Here is a 12,634-nt window from a genome sequence, read left to right on the forward strand (position 1 = left end):
CTCCCAAAGAAACTCCCATGTGCTAGCCGTTTACAGTCACACCCCAATCCTAACCCCTGGCAACCACTGATCTGTTTTCCATTACCATACTTTTGTTACTTTGAGAATGTTATGTAAGTGGAATCATCTAATATGTGACCTTTTGAAACCCAATAGTTTTTCAACAGTTACCTCACTGCACCCCCACAGAAGTCTTTAGTTTCTATTGTTGCCGTCTTTATGTCCACGAGTACCCCATGTTTAGCTCCCACTTATAAGTGAGAACATGTGGTATTTGGCTTTCTGTTCTTGCATTAATTCACTTAGGATAAAGGCCTCCAGTTGCACCCATGTTGCTGCAAAGGACATGATTTTGTTCTTTTTTTATGGCTGGATAGTATTCTGTGGTATATATGCACCACATTTTCTTTATCCAGGCCACATCTGATGGGCATCTAGGTTGATTCCATGTCTTTGCTATTGTGAATAGTGCTGCAGTGAACATGCGAGTGCATATGTCTTTTTGATAGAATTACTTGTTTTCTTTTGGGTATATACCCAGTATGGGTAATCGGATTCCTGGGTCAAATGGTAGTTCTGTTTTAAGTTCTTTGAGAAATCTTCAAACTGCTTTCCATAGTGGCTAAGCTAATTTGCATTCTCACCAACAGTGTATAAGTGTTCCCTTTTCTCCACAGCCTTTCCGACATCTGTTGTTTTTTGACTTTATAATAATAGCCATTCTGACATCTGACTGATGTGAGATGGCATCTCATTGTGATTTTGATTTGCATTTCTCTGATGATTAGTGATGTGGAGCATTTTTTCATGTTCATTGGCCACATGTATGTCTTCTTTTGCGAAGTGTCTGTGCATGTCTTTCGCCCATTTGGAAGTGTTTTGTGGTTCTTATAGAGATATTTCCCCTCTTTGCTTAGATGTAGGGTTTTTTGTTTGTTTGTTTATTAGTTTTATTTTTATTTTTTGGTGGGGTGTGGGGTATGGCTATTGTAAATGGGATTGCATTGTTGACTTGTTTGCCCACTTTTTAATTGGACTGCTTACTTATTTACAGTTGAGGTTAGGGATTTCCTTATTGATTCTAGATATAAATTATTTGTCAAATATATGTGATTTGCAAATATTTTCTCCCAATCTGTGGCTTCTTTTCTCATTTTCTTAATATCTTTCACAGAGGAAAAGTTTTAATTATGATGAAGTCTAATTTATTAATTTTTTCCTTTATGGGTTGTACTTTTGGTGTCATATCTAAGAACATTTTCCCTAAATTTAGGTCACACAGAGTTTCTCTTGTTTTTTCCCTAAGAGTCTTATAGTTCAACATCTGATAAAATTATGCATTTGAAGTTTGTTAATTTTGGTATAAATTGTGAGGTTTAGGTCAAGGTCCATTTTGTCTCCTACAGGAGACCAGTTGTCCCATCACCACTTGTTAAAACAACTATCCTTGCTTCATTAAATTGCTTTTATGCCTTTGTCAAAAATTGGTTGTCTGTACAAGTGTGAGTTTATTTTTTACTCTTTTTTGTTCTATTGATCTGTGTGTCTATGTCTCCTAATACGACCGTTTAACTGTTGTGCCTCTATAGTAAGTCTTTAAAAAGCTAATGTGATTACCCTTATTTTATTCTTTTTTTCAAAATTCTTTTAGCTATTCTAGTTCCTTTGCCTTTCCATATAAATTTTAGAATCAGCTTGTTCATGTATAAAAATCTGTTAGGATTTTTATAGGAATTGCATTAAACCAACTGCAGATCAATTTCGAGAGAATTGATGTCTTTACTCTCTAAAGCCTCCGAATCCATGAGAATGCCACATCTCTCCAGTTATTTAGGTCATTAAAACCTTTTTTTGGCCTGATGCAGTGACTCATGCCTATAATCCCAGCACTTTGAGAGGCTGAGGTGGGAGGATCACTTGAGCACAGGAGTTCGACACCAGCCTCAGCAACATAGTGAGACCTCATCTCTACAAAAAATAGAAAAATTCGCCAACCATGGTGGCACGTGCCTGTAGTCCCAGCTACTGGGGAGGCTAAGGCGAGGTGATTGATTGAGTCTGGGAGGTCAAGGGTATAGTAAGCCACAATCATTTGTGCCACTGCACTTCAGCCTCGGTGACAGAGCAAGACCCTGTCTCAAATAAAGTAAAATAAAATTCATCTGTGTTTTGTAGTTTTTGGCACAAAGATCCTGTGCATGTTTTGTTATATTTCTACCCGAATTTTAATTTTTTTTTAGTGTTTTTGTAAATGTTCTGGGAAATTTTATTACCTGTGATATTGTTGGGCCTTCCCACTGTAGCTTTATATTTTATTAAAACATATATTTTTGACTGAGTTCAGTGGCTCGCACCTGTAATCCCAGCATTTAGGAGGTTGAGGTAGGAGGATTGCTTGAGCCCAGGAGTTCAAGACTAGCTCAGGCAATATAGTGAGACTTCTATCTCTACAAAAAATTTTTAAAAATTAGGCAATATAGTGAGACCTCTATCTCTACAAAAAATTTTTAAAAATTAGCCGTGCATGGTGGTGCATGCCTGCAGTCCCAGCTACTCAGGAGGCTGAGGCAGGAGGATTGCTTGAGCCCAGGATTTTGAGGCTGCAGTGAGCTATGATCATGCCACTGCACTCCAGCCTGGGTGACAGAACAAGACCCTGTCTCAAATAACAAAACAAAACAAAAACAAATGGGGCGCTCGCTTCAGCAGCACATATACTAAAAATGATAGAGAAGATTAGTATGGTCCCTGCACAAGGATCACACTCAAATGTTACATATTATAATTTTAAAAAAATGGGGAAACTGAGACTTAGAACAGTCAAGTAATTAATTGCCTAAGGTTACAAAATTGGTAAACAGTAGAGCTAGGATTCAAACCCAGGTGTGGCTTTAGAATCTCTAACATGATGCTAACCACTATACTATGCTGCCCAGAGCAAAACCATCCTGATATACTCTAACAGCAACTGTTTTTTAAGTTTTGGGTATATATTGTTGCTCAAAAGTGACAAGACTACTAACTTTATCTTTTGTGTTACCCAGATTAAAATTCTTTCAGGAAAAAATGAACTATATATAATATTAAGATTAATGTATTTCATCATCTGCCTTCTTCTTATCTAAATCAAAGAATTCCCAGGGGGCCTGGCATGGTTGCTCACACCTGCACTTTGGGAGGCCAAGGTATGAGGATTTAATGAGCCCAGGAGTTCAAGACCAGCCTGGGCGACAGAGTAAGATCCTGTCTTTACCAAAAAAAAATTTTTTTTTTTCTTGAGACGGAGTCTTGCTCTGTCGCCCAGGCTGGGAGTGCAGTGGTGCAATCTTGGCTCACTGCAACCTCTGCCGCCCAGGTTCAAGCGATTCTTTTGCCTCAGCCTCCTGAGTAGCTGGGATTACAGGCACATGCCACCACACCCAGCTAGTTTTTGTATTTTTAGTAGAGACGGGGTTTCACCATATTGGTCAGGCTGGTCTGGAGCTCCTGACCTTGTGATCTGCCTGCCTCGGCCTCCTAAAGTGCCAGGATTACAAGGCGTGAGCCACCGTGCCCAGCCACAAAAAAATTTAAGATCAACTGGGTTTGTTGGCGCATGCCTGTAGTCTTAGCTACTCCAGAGGCTGAGATGGGAGGATCACTTGAGCCCAGGAGCCCAGGAGTTGGAGGTTACAGTGGGCCATGATGGTCCCACTGCACTCCAGCCTGGGTAACAGAGTAAAACCCTGTCTCTTAAAAAAATTAAAAAAAAAAAAAAAAAAAAGAATTCCCAGGATATACAACTGTCAGAGAATGAGAATAAACACACACACACACACTAAATCTCTCATTATCCCTAATAGTTACAAATTGATTTCATTTTTATTTAAGATTACTCAGAAAAATTTATTGGACTTTTAATTTATGTTAAGAAATTGTTTTAAAAGGCCATCAGAAATTCTATTAAAATCATGAGGCTTTTTTTTTTTTTTTTAAGACAGAGTCTCGCACAGTCACCTAGACTAGAGTGCAGTGGTGCAATCTCCGCTCACTGCAACCTCTGCCTCCCAGGTGCAAGTGATTCTCCTGCCTCAGCCTCCTGAGTAGCTGGGATTACAGGTGCCCACCACCACTCCCGGCCATTTTTTGTATTTTTAGTAGAGACAGGGTTTCACCGTGTCAGCCAGGATGGTCTCGATCTCCTGACCTCAGGTGATCCACCCGCCTCGGCCTCCTGGAATGTTGGGATTACAGGCATGAGCCACCACAACCAGCCCATGAGGTTTTTATAAATTATATATGCTACGCATTTGCTAATTTAGACAATGTAGTGTGCTGTTTATAAAAGTTGGCAGCATTTGAGAAGTTAATCTTGACTCTGTCTCATGTCCAGCCAGGGCTGTTAGACTGTCCCAGAGAAGGTGATGATCACTGACAATAACGTGTTGATAAATCTTTGAAGCCTTTCAATTAAGAAAGTCCTCTGGAATGTAAACATAGATGTTATACCTGTCACAAAAACTAACTTAAAATAGATCATACACATAAATGTAAAATGCATAACTTATAAGACTTCTAGAAGATAACATAGGAGAAATCTAGTGACCTTGAGTTTGGCCATGAGTTTTAGATACAACTCAAATAGCATGGAGGAAAAACATTGATAAAATTGACTTTAAACTTGTGTTCTGGGAAAGACACAGTAAAGGGAGTTAAAAGGTAAGTCACAAACTGGGAAAAAATCTTTGCAAAACACATATCTGATAAAGGACTTGTACCCAAAATATACAAAAAACACTTACAATTCAACAATAAGAAAGTGAACAACCCAATTAAAAAGGGAGCAAAAGATCTGAACAGATACCTCAATAAAGAAAATGTAGAGACAGCAAATAAACACTAAAAAGACGCTCATCATTTGTCTTTAGGGAATTGCAGGTTAAAACAATGAGATACCATTAAAGTCTGTTAGAATGGCTAAATTTAAAAACTGAAAAGCTGGTGAGGATGAAAAACAAAAGAAACTCTCATCTTTGCTGGTGGAAATGCAAAATGATATAGCCACTTTGGAAAAGAGTTTGGCAGTGGCTTACAAGAAAGATAAACATATTCTTACCATATGATCTAGCAATTAATCGCATTTCTAGGTGCAATAGACATACCCAGTTGAGTTGTAAACTTACGTCCACACAGAAACCTGCAAAGGAATGTTTACAGCAGCTTTATTCATAACTGCCCCCAAACTGGATGCAACAGATTGTCCCTTGATAGGCGAATGGATAACCAAACTATTGTGATACATTCATACAATGGAATGTTATTAAGCGATCAAAAGAAAGGAGATATTAAACCAGGAAAAGACATGGAGAAAATATAGATGCATATTATTAAGTAATTGAAAAACCTATATACTGTAACAATTCCAATTATATAACATTCTGGAGGAGGAAAATTATGGTGGCAGTAAAAAGATCAGTGGTTGTTGGGTTGTGGACAGTAGTGAGGGAGGGATGAATAGGTGAAGCAGAGTGGTATTTTAGGGTGGTGAAACTATTCTGTACGCACTGTAATGGTGGGTACATAACATTATGCATTTGTTAAAGTCTGTAGAACTTTACAGCACAAAAAGTTAACCTCAATGTGTACAAATTTAACAATAGCTTTCACAGGTAGGCATGGTGGCTTCTGCTTGTAATCCCAGCTACTTGGGAGGCTGAGGTAAGAAGATCACTGGAGGCCAAGAGTTCAAGTCCAGCTTGGGACTTGAGTTCAAGTCCAGCAACATGGCAAGACCTTGTCTCTAAAAAAAAAATTTTTTTAAGGAAAAAATAATATAATTCAGGAGGCCACGGGATTTGGGAAAGAAAGCAGACTGTGACAAGAGCATCTAACTATATTACAAATATATGAAACAACCTCACCGAAGGGATGGGGAGAAAAGTGCTACCCTAACTTTGAAAATGACTGGAGTCTGTAAAACTAAAGGCCAAAGGAACTGTACAAGAGTACTTACTCAAGTTGATAAAGTTTTTCTGCATGGGTTTATAGGTTAATAAATGCATTGTTGCTATACTTGTATACGAACATTGAACAATAAGAAAATAGCAGATAGTGGGAGCCAGGTTTCTCACTGTTGGAGTGGAAATTTTATGTACACTAACATTGAACAAGAAGAAAATAGATAGCAGATAGTGGGAGCCAGGTTTTTCACTGTTGGAGTGAAAATTTTACAAATCAACAAGAGAGGAAGCTAGAATGACCCATGTGGTAATGGATTAACGTTGAGGATACTAGAACAGCTCATATATAGATAGATAGTTGCTTGTGGAAATTTTTATAGATGGGTATGTGCACAAGTTAGTATACATACTATAAAGTTTAGAAGTTTACAACACCACCACCACTTCTGACTCCAATTGTAAGTTTAGGGGTCCCCAAGATCACCCTCATGTTGAATAATTCCCTAGAGGTACTCACAGAATTCACTGAAAGCTGCTATATTTACAGTTATGGTTTATTACAATAAAAGGATACATATTAAAACCAGCCAAGGGAAGAAGCACATGGGACAGAGTACAGGAGAATTCCTCATGTGAAGCTTCCAGTTTCTTCTCCTGCTGGACTAATGGACAGTGGTAACTTCCCCCAGCAACAATTTGTGACAACACGCTAGAAGTATTGCCAACCAGGTAAGATCACTCAAGCCTTGGTGTCCAGAGTTTTTGTTGGGACTTGGTCATATAGACATGATTGACTACTCACATGGCTGTTTTTTGTTACAGATACCACATGGCTCAAAACCTCCACTATTAATTACATTGTTAGCATAGGCTATCTGGCATGGCCTAAAGCTCCCAGGTTAACAAGGACCTACTTTTCAGTCAGGCATTACAGAGGCTTAGAGAATACCTCCCTGGAGCCAAGGGCAAAAGCCAGACCAATTCAGTAGTAACAAGTATACCTAGTGCTCAGATCTTGGTTTCTAATATTATTCTTCAGTAAGAGTAACCAGGACTCCTTGGAGAAATGGCTGATTCCAGGGATAGGGTAGAAAATGTACAGAACCAGCCTGGGGCATCTTGTAGAGGCAGAAAGTAAGAAAGTGCTAAAGAAAAAAAAAAAAGATCACTGTGAGAGGTATGTAAAAGAAGCCAAATGAAAGAGCACCCAATGGGAAAATTTAGAAATATTTGAGCAAAATAAATGAATGAATACCATACTATTGTATTATAACCTAAAGTATAACATAAATATTCATGATTGTGGTGGGTTGCAGCTGATCTGGGCCAGCGTCATCAGTGGTAAAATAATTTGCTGAAACAGCTGTGAGTTAATAATTGTAATAATAAGTAAGTGTGTTAGAGAGAAAGTATGTTGCAAGGAAGCATTGGGCAGCACAGCAGAGAAAAAGCTGTCTGCAAAGGGGCAGGGCTGGAGGGAAGTTTTATAGGATGGACCTGGAGGGACTACATGTAGAACGAGGTATTCGGGAACAGGATATTGTGCAAACGGGATGTTTGTAGTTAGCTGTTTCTCAGAACAATTGTTCTCCCCCACCCTGGGGCACCCCCCTTGTTGTTGCTAACTTATCAGGACTCCACAATGAGTTCATACTGATATATAAATAATTGGGTAAATTAATAAATGGAAGTTAATAGACAAATATTTCCATATGGAATAATGCTAATTATATTATCTAGATACTTCATCCTGAGGATGGGAGCTTAATTCCCCACTCCTTAAGTGTGGGCTGTGCATAGTGACTTCCTTCCAGAGTCCCTTATGAAAAGTGGGGAGTGGGAGGAAAGGAATAACTTCATAGGAGAGACGTGACAAACACACCTTCAAGCCAAGTGATTATGGTCAATATAAACAGTCATAAATCATGTTGATATCATATATACCCTCAATATGCTATGATGAAAAATGGCACTTTATCTCTGTGATCTTTGTCACAAAAGTCTGTAACACCAATCTAACCATGAGAAAAACAAATACTTTTTTTTTTTTTTTTGAGGCAGAGTCTTGCTCTGTCTCCCAGACTGGAGTGCAGTGCAGTGGTGCAATCTTGACTCACTGCAGCCTCCACCTCCCAGGTTCAAGCAATTCTCCTGCCTCAGCCTCCCGAGTAGCTGGGATTACAGGTGCACACCACCGTGACCAGCTAATTTTTGTGGGTTTTTTTGTTTGTTTTTCATTTCGAGACAGAGTCTTACTCTGTTGCCCAGGCTGGAGTGCAGTGGCATGACCTCAGCTCACTGCAACCTCTGCCTCTTGGGTTCAAGCGATTCTCCTGCCTCAGCCTCCTGAGTAGCTAGGACTACAGGTGTGCACCACCACGCCTAGCTAATTTTTGTATTTTTTAGTAAAGATGGGATTTCACCATATTGGCCAGGCTGGTCTTGAACTCCTGACCTCGTGATCCGCCCTCCTTGGCCTCCCAAAGTGCTGAGATTATAGGCATGAGCTGCTGTGCCTGGCCAATTTTTGTATTTTTAATAGAAACGGGGTTTCCCTGTGTTGGGTAGGCTGGTCTCAAACTCCTGACCTTAAGTGATCCACCCACCTTGGCCTCCCAAAGTACTGGGACTACAGGCATGGGAGCCACAGTGCCCAGCCTGAGAAAAACAAATTCTAATAGAGGGCCATCCTGTAGTATACCTGACCAGAACTCTTTAAACTGTCAAGATCCTCAAAAAGAGAAAGTCTGAGAAACAATCACAGCTAAGAGACACCTAAGGAGACGCGACAAGTAAACGTAATATAGTGGCATCCTGAATGGGATCCTGGAACAGAAAAAGGACATTAAGTAAAAACTAAGGAAATCAAACTATGGACCAGTTAATAATAACTTTTCAGTATTCATTCATTAACTGTAATAAGTGAGCCATACTAACATAAGCTGTTAATAATAGGGGAAAATGGAAAATGTGTGTGTATGTTGGGGGGTATATGAAAATGCTACACTATCTACTCAATTTGTAAATCAAAAACTGTTGGCTGGGCGCAGTGGCTCATGCCTGTAATCCCAGCACTTCGGGAGGCCAAGGCGGGTGGATCACTTGAGGTCAAGAGTTTGAGAACAGCCTGATCAACATGGTGAAACCTTGTCTCTACTAAAAATACAAAATTAGCCAGGTGTGGTGGTGCACACCTGTAATCCCAGCACTTTGGGAGGCCAAGGCCGGTGGATCACTTGAGGTCAAGAGTTTGAGAACAGCCTGATCAACATAGTGAAACCTTGTCTCTACTAAAAATACAAAATTAGCCAGGTGTGGTGGTGCACACCTGTAATCCCAGCTACTCGGGAGGATGAGGCAGAAGAATCTCTTGAACCTGGGAGGTGGAGGTTGCAGTGAGCCAAGATCGTGCCATTGCACTCCAGCCTGGGCAACAAGAGTAACATCTCTGTCTCAAAAAAAAAAAAAGTTTAGAATGTTTTGATTTTAAAAAGAATTATAATTTTAAAAACTGTAGAACAGGCCGGGCGCTGGGTGGCTCATGCCTGTAATCCTAGCACTTTGGGATACCGAGGCAGGCAGATCACGAGGTCAGGAGATCTAGACCATCCTGGCTACATGGCGAAACCTTGTCTCTACTAAAAATACAAAAAAAAATCAGTCGGGCGTGGTGGCGGCACCTGTAGTCCCAGGCTGGAGAATGGTGTGAACCTGGGAGGCGTGAACCTGGGAGGCAGGAGAATGGCATGAACCTGAGAGGCGGAGTTTTCAGTGAGCCGTGATTGCACCACGGCACTCCAGCCTGGGCGACAGAGTGAGACTCCCTCTCAAAAAAAAAAAAAAATGAATTAAATAAAAATTAAAATAAAAAACTAGCTGGGCGTGGTGGTGCACATCTGTAGTCCCAGCTATACTTGGAAGGCTGAGGCAGGAGAATTGCTTGAACCCGGGAGGTAGAGGTTGCAGTGAGCGGAGATCGCGCCACTTAGCCTGGGTGACAGAGCAAGATCCTGTCTAAAAAAAATAAAAATAAAACTGTAGAACAAGGCCGGGCACAGTGGCTCACACCTGTAATCCTAGCACTTTGGGAGGCCGAGGCAAGCGGATTGCTTGCGCCCAGGAATTTGAGACAAGCCTGGGCAACATGGTGAAACCCTGTGTCCAAAATATATATATATGCAAAAATTAGCTGGGCATGGTGGTGTGTGCCCAGAGTCACAACTGCTCAGGAGGCTGAGATGGGAGGATCAACTGAGCCCTGGAGGTTGAGGGTGCACTGAGCCATGACCATGCCAATGCACTTCAGCCTGGGCACAGAGCTAGACCCTGTCTCAAAACAAAACAAAACAAAACATTGTGAAACAATGAAGATTGTAGGGGAAATGGCATATGAAAAAGTGATTTATTATAAATGGGATCCCCTAAGCATACAATGTAAACAAATATCTGACCTTCAAAGGAGGGTGCAGAGTATGCTCTGCAAGTCTTTAGGCAGAGCATTATAGTTTTGTCACATACCTTTCTATACGTCATATGGAGTTAAATACAGAGATACATTATTTTGGGAATTAAATTCTTAAGAATTATAGTACTATTTTTTGAGAAATGTATTTCAACTGTCATTTTACTGAAGGACTGTAGGTCCTGGGATATTAGAGAATTTCACTTATTACAAAGATTAAAAGCAAACATGATTAATATTTACAAATATATTGAATTATTATCTGAATTTATTGTGAAGATTTTCTAATATGATGAGTTGATTTTAAAAGTTACCAATGTTTCTGGTATAAAAAATTATAACTAATTGTAATTTATATTTCAAATGGGTATGAAAGTGAATAATAAGGGTAACAATAAAAGGAAGAAAATAAAATTATAATAAAAATGAGAACATAATGCGTACAGATTAAAAAGTGATATAAAGGGATAACTTTTCAGAAGAGATTAAAAACTATCTAGAATAATATAATATACATTGTATGACTGCTGGATTTTATGAGTACATCCTCCAGCCTCTTATTGAGTTTGTAAAGAAATAGTGACTGTTTCCCTCATTAATGGCAAGTGTAAATAGCCGAGGTGGGCATTCAAAGACAGTTTACCATCTCCCCACATGGGGCTTTGGAAGGTTGTCACTAAACTAATTATTTCCATGAAAATGTGTTAATGGAATTTATTTCACTGTTGAGTATAACTTCTACTTAGAGTCTTTTATAGAGGCAATATATTTTATAAAACTGCATGGAAAAAGATATCAGCAATCAATCTTTAGAGTAGTAGACTTTTGCAAAAACATGATTTCTCTTGTATTTGTACCCTAATAAGAAATCTAGCAGTCTTCTAGCAAAGAACATCACAAGATCTTACAGAAAATTTGGTTTGAACTAAGAGACTAAAGAGACATAGAGACCAAATTTTTAAAGTTAAAATATTTCTATCAATAACCTTTTATTCAAGCATTATTGAGTGTTGTTTTCATTAGATAATGGCACTGGCTTCTCATATATATTGCATATAGTATTGCAGTCTGGGAATGGCATAGTCACTTTCCTCCATTATAGTAAGCTTTGCCTGTGTCTGAATGCCCAGTCTTAACAGTGTTGCTAATCACTTATGCGAAATGTGTGACCAAGTCTACATTTGCTGGAAATTTCTGACATTGTAAATATTTGGGTATATTGTTGTAATCATCATTAATTAGTATTTTCAGGAAGGAACCAGGGGTAACATATAGCAACCTAGCAAGTGGATTTACTTTTACAGATTCATTCCTCTACAGTTCTGTTCATGGGTCATGGTTTTTTTTTTTTTTTCAGTTTCTTTTATTGTGGTAAAATACACATAACAAAATGTTCTGTCTTACCCATTTTTAAGTATACAATTTATTGGTATTAAGTATATTAATATTATTGTACAACTATCACCACCATCCATCTCCAGAACTCTTTTCATTTTGCAAAATTGAAACTTTCTATCCATTAAACAGTAACTTCTCATTCCTTCCTCCTCTTAGCCCCTGGCAACCATCATTCTGCTTTTTGACTATGATTTGGACTACAATGAATAACTAATTTAAGTGGAATCATACAGTATTTATCTTTTTGTGACCAATTTATTTCAGTTAACATGATGTCCTCATCAAGGTTCACTCATATTGCAGCATATATTAGAATTTATTTATTTTTGTTTGTTTGTTTTTGAGACAGAGTCTCGCTCTGTCGCTAGGCTGGAGTGCAGTGGCGCGATCTTGGCTCACTGCAACCTCCTCCTCCCACGTTCAAGAGATTCTGCTGCCTCAGCCTCCCAAGTAGCTGGGACTACAGGCGTGCGCCATCACACCCAGCTAATTTTTGTATTTTTAGTAGAGATGGAGTGTCACCATGTTGGCCAGCCTGGTCTCGAACTCCTGACCTCAGGTGATCTGCCGACCTCGGCCTCCCAAAATGTTGGTATTATACGCATGAGCCACCGTGCCCAGCCAAAATTTATTTCCTTTTTAAGGCTGAATAATATTCTGTTGTATGTATGTACCACATTTTGCTTATCCATTCATCAGTCAGTTGATACCTGGGTTGCTTCCATGTTTTAGCTACTGTGAATAATGCTGCTATGATTACAAATGTTATTATTATAAATGTATAAATATCTCTTTGGGACCCAATTCTTTTGAGCATATACCCATAGAATTGCTG

The 12,634-nt window shown here is 39.2% G+C and overlaps 1 protein-coding gene and 1 pseudogene across 1 annotated transcript in view; both read left to right on the forward strand.

The window, feature by feature from the left end:
- Window positions 1-12,634, forward strand: part of PPM1E (protein phosphatase, Mg2+/Mn2+ dependent 1E) — a 224,403-nt gene that overhangs the window by 72,748 nt on the left and 139,021 nt on the right. The gene's annotated exons all lie outside the window — the stretch shown is intronic.
- Window positions 2,694-2,789, forward strand: LOC112206124 (U6 spliceosomal RNA; annotated as a pseudogene).

This window comes from Pan troglodytes, chromosome 19 (assembly GCF_028858775.2).
Source record: "Pan troglodytes isolate AG18354 chromosome 19, NHGRI_mPanTro3-v2.0_pri, whole genome shotgun sequence".
Lineage (NCBI taxonomy): Eukaryota > Metazoa > Chordata > Mammalia > Primates > Hominidae > Pan > Pan troglodytes.